General features: G+C 47.1%; 1 protein-coding gene and 1 pseudogene across 2 annotated transcripts in view; both read left to right on the forward strand.

The window, feature by feature from the left end:
• The window catches only part of TTLL11 (tubulin tyrosine ligase like 11), a 186,767-nt gene that overhangs the window by 15,593 nt on the left and 158,455 nt on the right, over positions 1-12,719 (forward strand). The window lies entirely within an intron of this gene.
• LOC129079302 (60S ribosomal protein L17-like) lies at positions 4,158-4,711 on the forward strand (annotated as a pseudogene).

Genomic DNA, 12,719 nt, shown 5'->3' on the forward strand with positions numbered 1-12,719 from the left:
CGGACTTCCAGCTTTAAATCCGGACAGTCCTGGAAAAACTAGGATGAATTGGTCAGCCCTCCTGCTCAGTGCACAGAGTAGCTTGTTGAAGGAACTGGAGTAAACAGTAAAGTAAGCAGTAGCATATTTTTGTTTTGTTTTGCTTTTTGAGGAACACAGAAACCAAGAAGTTGAAACCACTTTAAAAAATCTATTGTGAAAGTTTTTGAAAATTAATTTTATTTTTAAAGCCACTAAACTAAATATGTCTTAAATAAATGTCACTTAAATAAATGATGCTTTGGCATCATTTAAAAACTCACTGACAGTCATTTAGAAATGGATGGTATCAGATTGTAAATCCCAGGCCTGTCTTTTTTGCGCCTGAATGGCGGCAGCTAGACAGTGTCTATGGCCCATTTCTAGCTTTTAATCACTTTTCACCGATATGCTGTGAATACTTCATCTTTGAGGTACTTTTTTTCCTAGTTAAAAATCAGCAGTAGAACTGATATCATCATTGATGAATTTTGAACATAGGTTAGTTTTGAAAAGAGGGCGTTAATGCACATAAACTATTATCACTTACGCTTCATAAAATTTAAAGTTATTTTAATATGTATTTATGCCTGTATTATTCCCCGAAAGTATGTAAAGTGGCTTTAAAAATATATACATTGGGCCCTGGCCAGTGTGGCTTAGCTGATTGGAGCATCATCTCATAACCCAGGGGTTGTGGGTCTGATCCCCAGTCTGGATGCCTACGAGAAGGCAACCAATGTTTCTCTTTTAAATCCAACGTCTGTCTGTCTCTGTCTCTCTCACCCCCAACCCTTTCTCTCTCTTTAAAGCAATGAAAAAATGTCCTTGGGGGAGGATAAAAATAAAATTAAAAAAATATACCTTGTTACACATTTCTGTTTAAAGTTTAGGTTAAAAAAACCAGGGCACAGGAACAATAAAAATAACATAATAAGATGAAATCAGGCAAAAGTTAGTATCTAGACATGCATGCTCTAAAGGTCTTGCAGTTTTTGTGACAAGACACAGATTTGGCTCTGAGCTTTTCAGTGGTTACCAAGGGAAAACAGAAATATACCAAGTTGAAAGTCATGGGGCCTAAGATAAAAGACGGTACTTAAGAGATGTGTAGCTTTTTCTAACACTGAGAGCTGGGAGCAGGTTTCCCAGAGGACCTGTGATTGGCATCCCTCCAGCGTCCTCTAACCAATACAGTATCACAGTTTGTACGAGCTAGTGCCCCTCAGTGCAACCCTGATGGTATGACAACCCAGTGCCAGTAAGACTGGTTACTATTTTTTTAATACCGTGGTCGTTCCCTGGGGCTCTGGCTCGGTCTCCCGACGAATTTTTAGCTTTCAGATTTCTAAGTCCAAACCCACCTCCACTAAATTGATATCTTTGTACTTTTGGAAAGCTCCTGAATAACCTATAGAGAACTACTTATTGAGAGTTAAAAAAAAATAGTCAAAGAAGAAACCCAAATATCCAATAAACATTAGAAAAAAAATTCAGTCTCACTGGTATAATCATGAATATGCAAATTAAAACAATGATGAGATACCATTTCACATGGATGAGACTAGCAAAAATATTTAGCAGCAGCTTGCAGAATTGGAAATGTGTATTCTCAGTGACTCAAACAATTCCACTTCTAAAGAAATTCTTGCCCACGGGCACAGAGATACGAAGACGATGTTCATTGTAGCGTTCTTTGTGATGAGGAACACGTGGAAAACACCTGTATTTCATCAATGGTGGGGTGCATAAAACAATTTATGATGTTCATTGAGTTGTGTCTCCCCCCAAAATGTGCCCAGGTCCTAACCAATATCTGTGAATATGAGCTCATTTGGAAATACAGTCTTTGCAGATGTAATTAAGTTAAGGATCTCAAGGATTAGGGGTGAGGCCTAAATCCAATGATGAGTGTCCTTATGAAAAAACAGAAAAAGAGGAGATGCAGAGACACAGAGGGGAGGGCCCACGAAGCCCGAGGCCGGGACTGGAGTGATGCATCTACAAGCAAGGGACGCCAAGGCCTGCCTGCATCCACGGGAAGTGGAGAGGGCTGGATAGGACTCTCGGTCCCAGCCCTCAGCAGGAGCCAGCCCAGCCAATGCCTTGATTCCGGGCTTCTGGCCCCCGGGACTGTGGGAGAATCTATTTCTGTTGTTTGAAACCGCCCAGCTTATGGGGCTCTGTTATGGCGGTCCCAGGAATCTAACAAAATGCCCAAACCACAGGGATACCTGGAAGAGGGCATAGTTATGGGCCTTCCTCAACCAAGAGAAAGGAAACATGAAGCTAATGATCTTCCACAGTGCAGCTCAAGCAGACCAGGAAAGTAAAAACTCAGAAGGTGTGGTGAGCAGAATCCTAAAATGACCCCAGTGGCCTTCACATATGTATAATCCTCTCTTCCGAGTGTGGTGGGGCCTGTGGATATGATGAACTGCCACTCCCATGATGATGTCACACAATATGGCAAAAGGGAGAGGTCCCTGGGTGGGCCTGACCTAATCAGGTGACCCTTTGAAAAAAGAGTTTCTCTGCCTGGTTGTAGAAAAGGAAGTCAGACAGATGTGCTCCAGCTTGGCTGGAGGAGACAAATGTCCACATTATGAACTGCCTGGGGGGGTCACTATGGCAGAGAACTGTGGGCAGTCTCCAGTGGCTGAGTGTGGTCCCCTGTCTGACAGCTGGAAAGGAAATGCGGACTTCAGTCCCACAGCTGCAAGGGGATGAATCCCCCCACACAGCGACCTTGGAACATGACCCTGAGCCAGACGCGAGTCGCAGCACCTTGACTTCAGCCTGTGATACCCTGAGCAGAGAACCCAGCCATGCTGTGGTGGACCCTCACCTAAAGAACGTCAGCTAAAAAAGGGTGTTCTCTGAAGCCACTAGGTTTCTGCTAATTTGGGTGCAGCAATAGAAAATTAATACAGAGAGATTAAGTTTTTCCCTGGGTCATAGGGAAAATGCACATGTCTGATGTTGCTTCAAGAAACGCTGAGCTTTGTTAGGGCTGGAGCTACAGCTGATTGATCTCCGGGGCCAGACTGGCTGGGTTTGTGCCCTGGCTCTGCCACTTACATGGGTGAAAACTGAGGTGAGCTACTTTACTTCTCTGTGCCTCAGTTTCCTCATCTGTGAAATGGGGGTGAGAATAGTACTTACCGCTAAGGTTGTTAGCAGTTTTAAGCGACTTTATTATACCTGTGAAGTACTTAGAGCCATGCCTGGCACAAAATAAATACCAGCAAATGTGGTGGTGGTAGTTTTGTTTTATCTCAGCACTTAGTTCATTAACTAGCACATAATAGGCCCTGAATGTTTGTTGAGTGGGTGAACTAATCAATTAGGACTAGAATCTCCTGATTTATTTATTTATATTGATTTAAGGATGGAGGGGGGGAGAGGGAGAGACAGAAACATTGATTTGTTGTTCCACTTATTTATGCATTCATTGGTTGATATTTGTATGTTCCCCAACCGGAGATTGAACCCACAACCTTAGCATATTGGGACGACACTCTAAGCAACTGAGCTACCTGGCCAGGGCCTTGGTCTCCTGATTTTTAATCCTATGTTTGTACTTAATATTTGCAATAGGATACTTATTTTTCCAAAGCCAACTTTTCTGGTCCAATTTCTTCAGGATATACCAGGAAGGCACCAGATTTCTAATGCCAGGAAAATACAGAGGTGTTTAAACTGGTACCAGAGTGCTTCTAAAAAAACCTGTGGGCTCTGGAAACTGACTGCGAGCCACGAGTGGGCTGGCTTTGCCTTAATAGACCACGTTGCTGATCCGGGTGACATACACTTAATGCAATGGCCTGATTATGTGGTCATCAGGGAGATGCCAACTGTCATTGCCAACTGAGCTGGGCCATCAATCAGTTTGTTCTGAGGTCATGAAGTAAATTAAAAGATATCTCTTAAGTACTTCATAGAGGAATAACAACCCGCAGCACAAGGAGCTGGGGAAAGCAGTGGTTTTTGCCACAGCCATTGGCTGTGTTACGCTGTGAAAAATGAGAAGATTTGGAACCTGACAATATAGTTCAACATGGGAAACAAAAGGAGAGTCTAAAATGTGATAAATCCTTCTTCTTCTTCCCCAAAGTGAACAGAGGTGACCTCTGAAGATGGTTTGCTATTCACTTGACCCAGAAAACCCCACAAAATCATGCAAATCATGAGGTTCAAATCTTCATGTTTACTTCAAGAACACCCGTGAAACTGCCCAGGCCATGAAGGGTATGCATATTTGAAAAGCCACCAGAGAGCTGAAAGATGTCACTTTAAAGAAGCAATGTGTCCCATTCCGTCGACACAATGGTAGAGTTGGTAGGCGTGTCCAGGCCGAACAGTGGGGCTGGACACAGGGTCGGTGGCCCAAAAAGCGTGCCGAGTTTTTGCTGCACATGCTTAAAAATGCAGAGAGTAATGCTGAACCTAAGGGTTTAGATGGAGATTCCCTGGTCATTGAGCACATCCAGGTGAGCAAAGCTCTCAAGATGCGTCTAGAACTTACAGGGCTCATGGGCGGAACAACCCACACATGAGCTCTCCCTGACACATTGAGGTGATCCTCACTGAAAAGGAACAGATTGTTCCTAAACCACAAGAGGAAGTTGCACAGAAGGAAAAGATATCCCAGAAGAAACTGAGGAAACAAAAGCTTATGGCCTGGGAGTAAACTCAGCTTAAAATAAGTACTAGTAAAAGTGGAAAAAAAAAAAAAAAAAAAGGAATAAATATGCCCGTACTCTCCCCCACCCCCACTGCATCATATCTCATTATTATTATTATTTTTTATTTTAAATATTTATTTATTTATTTTTAGAGAGAGGAAGAGAGGGAGAAAGAAAGGGAGAGAAACATCAATGTCTGGTTGCCTCTTGTGCACCCCCTGCCAGGGACTTGGCCTGCAACCCAGGCATGTGCCCTGACTGGGAATCGAACCAGCGACCTTTTGGTTTGCAGGCCGGTGCTCAGTCCACGGAGCCACACCAGCCAGGGCTAACATATTTGGTTATTATTGCTTTTAAGTTAACTTCTTTTAAAATTCTGAACAGAAGAAGGGCAGCAGTAGCAAGTGAGCCAGCCCACCGCTCCTAAACAGGCCCGCACTGAGGGCTGTGCCCTCCCTTTATGAGAGCCCTGCGGAGTTATTAAACCCTGGCTGGGGAAGTGGGTGGCCGGGGCCTGCACGCGCCTGCTGTGCGCCTGGTCCGTCTCACACTAAGGTTTGTTTTGAGGCTTATATATTCTGGTTCTATTCAGTCCCCTTTCTGTTGTAAGACCTCGTAGTCCTGTTTTATTCCCTCCACACCAAACCACAGGCCATTCATTCCTCCAGCATCTATCACTAACCAACAGCACCGCCCCCTCCCCGCCCCCGGCAGGCATTGGGCAGGGCACCTGGAACACAGAGAGAATTAAGATGTTGTTCCTGCCTTGGCGCGACTCCTAATCACATTCCCTCCTATTCCCATGCCTCCCCGCACAGGGGCCTTCTTCAGCTGAGACTACCTTCCTGGCTTCTGGGTGTGGCAAATTCCAGTTCAAAAGATTGCTACCAGGTCACATCTTTCCTCCCAGAGGAGTAACGCGCGTCCTGCTTCCTGCTTCGTGCCCCCATTGCCCTTTGACCATGATCTCCTGGAGCATTTGCAACTTTGTGTTATGATTTATTTACAAGTTCACATCCTAAAGACTGGGACTGTGCTTCCTTCTTCTCTGAGTCCCCAGTGCCTGACTTGAGTTGGTGCATAATAATGTTTATCCAAATGAAAGACTAAGTTAATAAAAGAGTATAACTATTATGTAAGGTGTGTAGGAGAGCAGAGGTGCGGATGGAGCCAGAGAATAAAGGTGCTGTTCTAATATCTCTGTTACCAGCAGGGGGAGAGATGTGTTTATAAATGTCCCATCATGTAAGCCTTAAGAGTCTACAGTCTGAAAGGCAAAAGAGAAGCTCAGGGTCTTTCTGAGTGACATCTCAAATTTATAAGGTTTACTTCAAGTAAGAGCGGATATGGCCTTGATTGACTTGAAACTTGTTACCTTGTGGTAGGCTAATTTCTATTTTTCCCTTGAATACTTTGTCATTTCTTGTTCTTTCAGGGGCAGGTTGAGGAGTTGTAGTGGTTATTTATTCACAGGTTCAAAGTTACAGGCAACAACACTCCACCCGCTATGACACCTTTAGATGCAGCATTGGAGTTGGAGCATCGGGTTATTTGCTCTTGGTACCCACCGTCTAGGACTGCTAGGAAGGCGTCTCCTTCCCTCTCTGAGCCTGGCCCTTTGGTTTTCTCTCTCAGGAGCCATTCAGAAAGTGCACTCACCCTTTCTGCAGCTCCCTCCTATGTGACCCATGAATTTGCACTTCTTGCTTACACTTCTCTTCACCCCTGTTCCCGTATTTCTAATCCCTTGCAGGGTAGTTCCAATGAGATGTCCTGTTGTCCCCTCAGGCTCAGTATTCCTGAAAGATAACTGTCTCTCTCCCAGAGGCACTCCCATTTCTATTCACTCTGCTTCGCTAGGGGCTCTACTGGGCCCCGGAATCAGGAGGGGAGGGTTAGGACCGGCAGAGGCACCCAGGCAGATGCGGAGTCCCCCGGCAGCGGTGGGTCAGCACTCTGGAGAGCTCCCCGTGGGGGCAAGTCGCCGGCCCTCCCCTTCCCCGCCCCCTTCCCCTTCCCCAGACACAGCAACACCTCCTTATCTCTGGTGGTCTATGGTGGTTAAAGGAACCCCATTCATTTCTCCTAGGCTTAGTTCTCTGCGGACTGAGGCCACAATGGGGCTGAGTTCCGTTCCTTGCTCTACCGCTTCCTGGATACACCATCCAGACTAAGACATCCAACTGCTCTGAGCCTGTTTCTTCATCTGCAAAATGGAATGGCACATATCAACCTACCTCACAGTGCTACTGTGAGGACTAATTGAGATAGTAAATGTGTGCATGGAAAGTATGAAGCGCATATATAAACTAAGAATTAATAGTAGCCACAATTTTTATTATTATAGCATCGTTGTTACGATTGTGTTCTTAATAATATGCGATGGTAGGACTTGAGGCAGTGGCATGCCTCTGGAAGATTAGAGGCTGGTTTTAGGGGTCAGAATGCACAAAGGAGTTTAGGGGGACAGAGTCTATCCTCCTCTGGGGAACTACTTCTTTGTCCCTGGGGTACATTATTAATATAGCACTGGGTGCTTTAGTCAGCAGTACCCTCATGGATGTGCAGAATGGGAACCATCTCATGTGGCAAATGGGGAGACAGGCCTGAAGACACCCAGCAATGCCCAAGGTGGCTCGGATATTTGTGGCTGCAGACAGCGGAGGCCTGGCTCTTGGCTCTTGCTTGCTCTTTGCACATGCCCTTGCTTCCTTCATAGGAACTCCTTTTCCCCTTTAGTCTGGGCAGCTTGCCTCGTTCTCACTGAGAGCCAGCTCCAGTGGCGCCCACCTCTCTGCATCTCGTTTGCCTCTTCTGTGAAATGGGGATATTCCAGCCACTCATAAGGTTGTGTGGCAATTAAATGTGATAGTGTGGGGTAGAGGGGTTAGCTCTGAGGCAGGGATGCGGATGCTTAGTAAGGTGGCGGCTCAGGCCTCGCAACAACCTGCTTACACATCTCACTCAGCTGCTGCACGCTTAGCTCCTCGAACGTCAGGACAGTTTCACTCTTCCTCCCATCTTTACCTCCGCAGCCTTGTCTCTGACCACGAACCCTCTGCTCCCATATGTGGAGCCCGTGGGCATTCCCCAAGCGGCGCCTGGCTCAGAGGCGCAACTGGCCTGTGTGCTCAATGAATGGATTGATGTTCTGGCTGAGCCAGGGTGCTTTCGACCGGCTTTCAGTGGGGGTTGCCATTTCGGGAAGTACCGAAGTGACCTTGGTGTCTGTCTGGCTGGGGGGATGAGGCGTCAGGAGCGACTTAAGGAAAAGTTGTTTGATATTCTGGGTGGGGAGACATGCTGCCAAAATAGATACCTGATTTGCTTGGTTTTCATTTCAGTTAATAAACACATTTAAAGTTTTGATGTGAAAGAGATTGGGTAATTGGAGGCCTCGTGGTGAATTGATATCATCTATCCACAGTGAGGGAGCAGAGAGCAAGGCGATTACTGTTGATAATTTTGCAGAGCATAATGGAGTTCATTTATAATTGATAATTGATATTAGAGCACTTTTCCATAGGCTGAGTTATCATGGAATGGAGACAGTCATTTAACATGGTTATTTTGTTGTTTGTGTCACTCTTACGAATTGGAAAGCAGAAAAGGAACATAGTGCTAAATGGGTCTCTAATCTGTTCATAGCCATTTGCTAAATAAACTGGAATTTTAATTAAAATTGCAAGCCAAGAGGTAAATCACTTTAGAAGTTTGTGAAGTTTTTCCTTTTCTCTTGCCTAGTACAATTACTACAGATACAGATGCTTTACGAGTGGGAAATCAGACATCAAAAAAATAACAGGAGAAGATTGCCATGGGGCACGGATGTTCTGAATGAGGCAAGCTTACCTTCCTGTGCTTCCAACATGGGCCTTTTTCCCCCCATAGTTAAATTATGTGGTAACAATTTTGATCTCATTAAAAGTATTGCGATCAGAAGCAGAAGCAAGACGGGCGACAGGCCTCCCCGCCGTTCTTCAGCTTAATTCATATGAGTCAATTATAATGAGTGCATTTAATAAAAAAAAAACAAAAAACCTACTTTGGTGATCAGCACAGTGAACAACGAATGGCATACTTGTCCAAAGCATCATATTTGCAGTAACGGAGAAGTAGTGAACAGGAAAGAGAAACTTCATAGATCACAAGAATTGCTACTTTTCAGCAAAAGGCTGTTAATTACTTATCCTCCTGCTATATTTATTGGCTCTATTAGCGAGGCTGAGTAATTATTGTCTTCTTGGGAAACCCACTGGAGCCAGACGGCGCCTTTATTAACTTGGAAGGCTCCTCTGTGCTACTTATCCCTGCGGGAGCCTCTCTGTCTCCAACGACCAGGAACCTGGAGGAGGTGGGACAGGAGTGGCAGCCCATGGGCATAAGAGAAGGGGCTTCTTCAAAGTGCACGGGCCGTCAGAGTAGTTCTCACACCCTGAGCTGGTGGTTGCTCTCAGTCCCCGCTTTCGCCACTCCTGTTCCCAGCGTGCACTCTCTCTCTGCCCCATCACCTCCTCGCCCCGTCCTCTTTCTCCCAGCCTCGGCCTGGCTTCCTCGAGAGTCCCTGTCCTCAGTCTCTGCCTCCTCTCCACTCTCCACCCCAGCCAGGTCCCGCCCCGCCCTGCCCGGGCGGGCGTGGGTCTTGGCTCTCTTCCAGCTGCCGAACGGCGGAGTCCCAGGTCCTCAGCTTGCTCTGCGAGCCCTGCGTGATCTGTCTGGGAGCCCTGCGTGATCTGTCTGGGCCGTGTCTTCCTCTCCAGCTTCAGGCTCCAGGCACTTGGAAGTTGTCCTGCTCTCCAGACTCCCGGCCTGGCAGGCTGTGCCCCCTCTGCCTGACTTCCCTTTCTCTTTCTCTCCTCCTGGCCCATGCCTCCTCCACACGAGCTCCTGGGCTCTCCTGAGGCACTCCGTTGCACACAGTGCGCTCTCCCTTGGCGCATCTGCCTCTGCGCCCAGACAGCCTCCGGAATCTCTGGGGCTGGGACTCACCGCTGTTCAGAGGTGCGTTGTTTGAGGGTCAGCCTCTGCTCTCTCTCCCACGGGGATGTCTGGGGTCTCTGCCTCTTTGCTTCTCTCACCGTGGGACTCAATTAGGTGAGGAACAATCCAGGAGGCAGTGGGACTAATTTAGCTCCTACGGTGTGCCAGGCCGTTCACAAATGTTCTTTCACTTGCATAGTTGTTTTTATCGTTCACAACACCCCCTGTGAGGGAGGCTCTGCTAGTCCTCATTCTCCAGGGCCTTAGTTAGTAGTTGGCAGGGCTGAGATTTGAATCCAGGTCCTTGAACCGAAGAGCTTTCATGCAGGGACGGGCTCTCCCCAGAGGTTAGGCGCCTGCCCAGGAGACCTACATGGCCGCAGATACACTGAGTGTACTTTGTGTGTGTTTTTTCCTGAGGCTGGTCCTAGAACACCCACTGCCCACCAGGTCCTGGGCAATATCTTACCAGCCGATAGGTAAGGGGCGAAGGATGATGGAAAAGAATGGAAGTGAGGAAGGAAAGCTGCATTTTTTGAACACCTGCACCCCAGGCATTATGTGCCGGCACGGTGCTAGGTGGTTCAAACACGTTACCCCATCTACTAGCCCAGTCATGTTGCCATTATTGTCCCTCTGAGGAAACAGGCTTGGAGTTGCCACTTGTGTGGGCTTTTTCCCCCAGTCCCATCCAAGAACTCTGGGGTCAAGCAGCTGGCTCGTCCCTCACCAGCACGCAGAGGCCTTTTCTCATCAGCCCACTTTCCATAGGTCCTAGGGAGCCTGGAACCTCCCGTGGCCCCTCAGCTGGGTGGTGGGCTCTTCTCATCTGCCTGGGAGGATAGCGATGCCATCGGCCTCTCTAAGATGTGAGCAACAGTGGAGAGGACTGAGCCGGCCTCCCTCTCTCCAGCCTGACAAGGGCTCAGTGTCCTTTGATGTGGGCACCTTTGGCAGAGAGAACCGTATTCCATCTGGTCACACCCTTCAGGGTTTGATGGATTTCCACCAGTATTTTTTTTGTCTGCTTGCTTTCTTGATTGAAGAAAAGTGTGAAATTGTTAGTCCACCCCTGAAGGGCAGCTGCTGAGTTCTCTCCCTGTCTTAACTGGCCTTCTCCGGCCTTTTCTATGCCACGTTCTTCCTTGAAGTGTCTGCCACAACTCTTTTTTTTCATAGATACATTTGTTCCTCTTTTGGTCACAGATTAATCTATCTGTCCACCAGTCTATCTTGATACGGTCAAAAGGGCACAGTCTTTGGAGATAAACCAACATGACCTCAAATTCTGATTTGCCGCCTAGTAGCAATGGGATTGTATTTTTTTTATGTGTAAAATGGAAGCACATATGTAAGATACCTAGCACCTAATTAGTGCTCAATAAATAGTAATTATTATATTCATTCTAAAGCTCTATTCGTCTTAAATTCCTTTGTTCTCAGAATGCTTTCTTTCTCTACGACCCTGTTGTAAAACTGGAATGGTGTATTCAGTTTCTATTGCTGTGTGACAAATTTTCCCCACACCCAGCAGCTTAAAACAACACACATTTATTATCTCTGCGGATTAGGAACCTGAGCGGGGCTCACCTGGGGGTTGTGGCTCAGAATCCCTCACTAGGCTGCAGTCAAGCCGTGGGCCAGGGTCAGGGTCTTTGAAGACTTGACTGGGACTGAGGGATCCAGTCCCGAGCTCACGCACATGGCCGTGGGCAGGGGGCTTTGATTTCTTACTTCTCCCTAGGCTTCCTCAACATGTGTGATGATGATGATGATGATGATGATGATGATGGTGATGGTGGTGGTGGTAGTGATAGGGAGGGGAGGGGGACTTCAGTCTTTTTATAAAGATATGCTAATATCGGAAGTTTCCTCACACCCGAATATCACTTCTGCTGTAGACCAAGCCTATGACAGTGTGGGCGAAGACTCCGCAGGTGTGTGCACTCCAGGAGGCGGGGCTCCCTGGAGGCTGCCCACCCACATGGGTTGGTGGCGGGGGCAGTTGCCTAAACAGAAGCCCCCTCCTAGCAAGGCGGTGGCTGCACTGCAGGTATCAGCAGAGTACAGAGCAGGCGCTGGAGAGGAATCTAGTCACTCTGTCTGGGGACATCATGGAAGGCTCCCCAAGGGCAGGGATACCACAATGTCTTTATTCAAGAGCCGTCCTAATGATGTTGAATATTTTGGTGGCACCTTTTTAAGTTGAAGTTACTCATTGAGGTGTTTTCCCTGGACCTTAAAAATCGTAACGTATCCTGTATAGCAGCAACTTGCTTTTACAAAAAGCTTTCCCATGCATTGCCTCAGTCCATGTACATTGCCTACTCCCACAGCTCTGGGAGGTAGACAGGCTTTATTGCCATTTTTCTCTGCTGAAGATGAGCTGCAGAGGCTTAGAGGGGCGGGGTCCACAGGTCAAGGTCTCCAGGTGGGTTGTGGGGGGGGCCTTGAGCCAGGGTCTTCCCAGGCCAAGCCCAGTGCTCTGGTTGGTACACCTTCCTTGTGATCCCCTTGAGCACTTCCGGCCCCTCATTTTAAAGCAGCATTTTGGGTCATTTCCCTCCATAGATGCATTACATGTATGCTTGCCCATATCAAAGCTTATTTGCCACTTTTATGCCCAGTCACTTGGAAGATTTTCTTTTCATGAAGAAGCTCTAAGAAGAAAATCACTCACCAAGTACAGAAGTGTGAATTGTGCTTTCATCAGCATGCACTGTGAAATTTCATTTTGCAGGAGCCCTCGGGGGGTTTGAACTTGCTCTTTGGGCCATTAGAAGAGGGACCCAAACATCAGTTCCTTAAGCACAAATATGCTCAAAGGACATTTAATGATTTCAATTCTTGTGTGAGCCTGGCTATTTTGCAAGTGTGCTGTAGTCCTTCTGGGCAAAAGGGAGAGGGATTTTGGGTCCCCTCTCTGAGGGAGGGACTTCCTTTGTGGAAAAGATGGTAGCATGTAGTGTGAGGGCAGGCTAGTTACTACAGGTCACATGTGACTGATAAATACCACTGTAGAGACACAGGGTC

The sequence above is a fragment of the Pteronotus mesoamericanus genome, unplaced genomic scaffold, assembly GCF_021234165.1.
Source record: "Pteronotus mesoamericanus isolate MK-2021 breed Mesoamerican mustached bat unplaced genomic scaffold, CSHL_Meso_final contig_78, whole genome shotgun sequence".
NCBI lineage: Eukaryota > Metazoa > Chordata > Mammalia > Chiroptera > Mormoopidae > Pteronotus > Pteronotus mesoamericanus.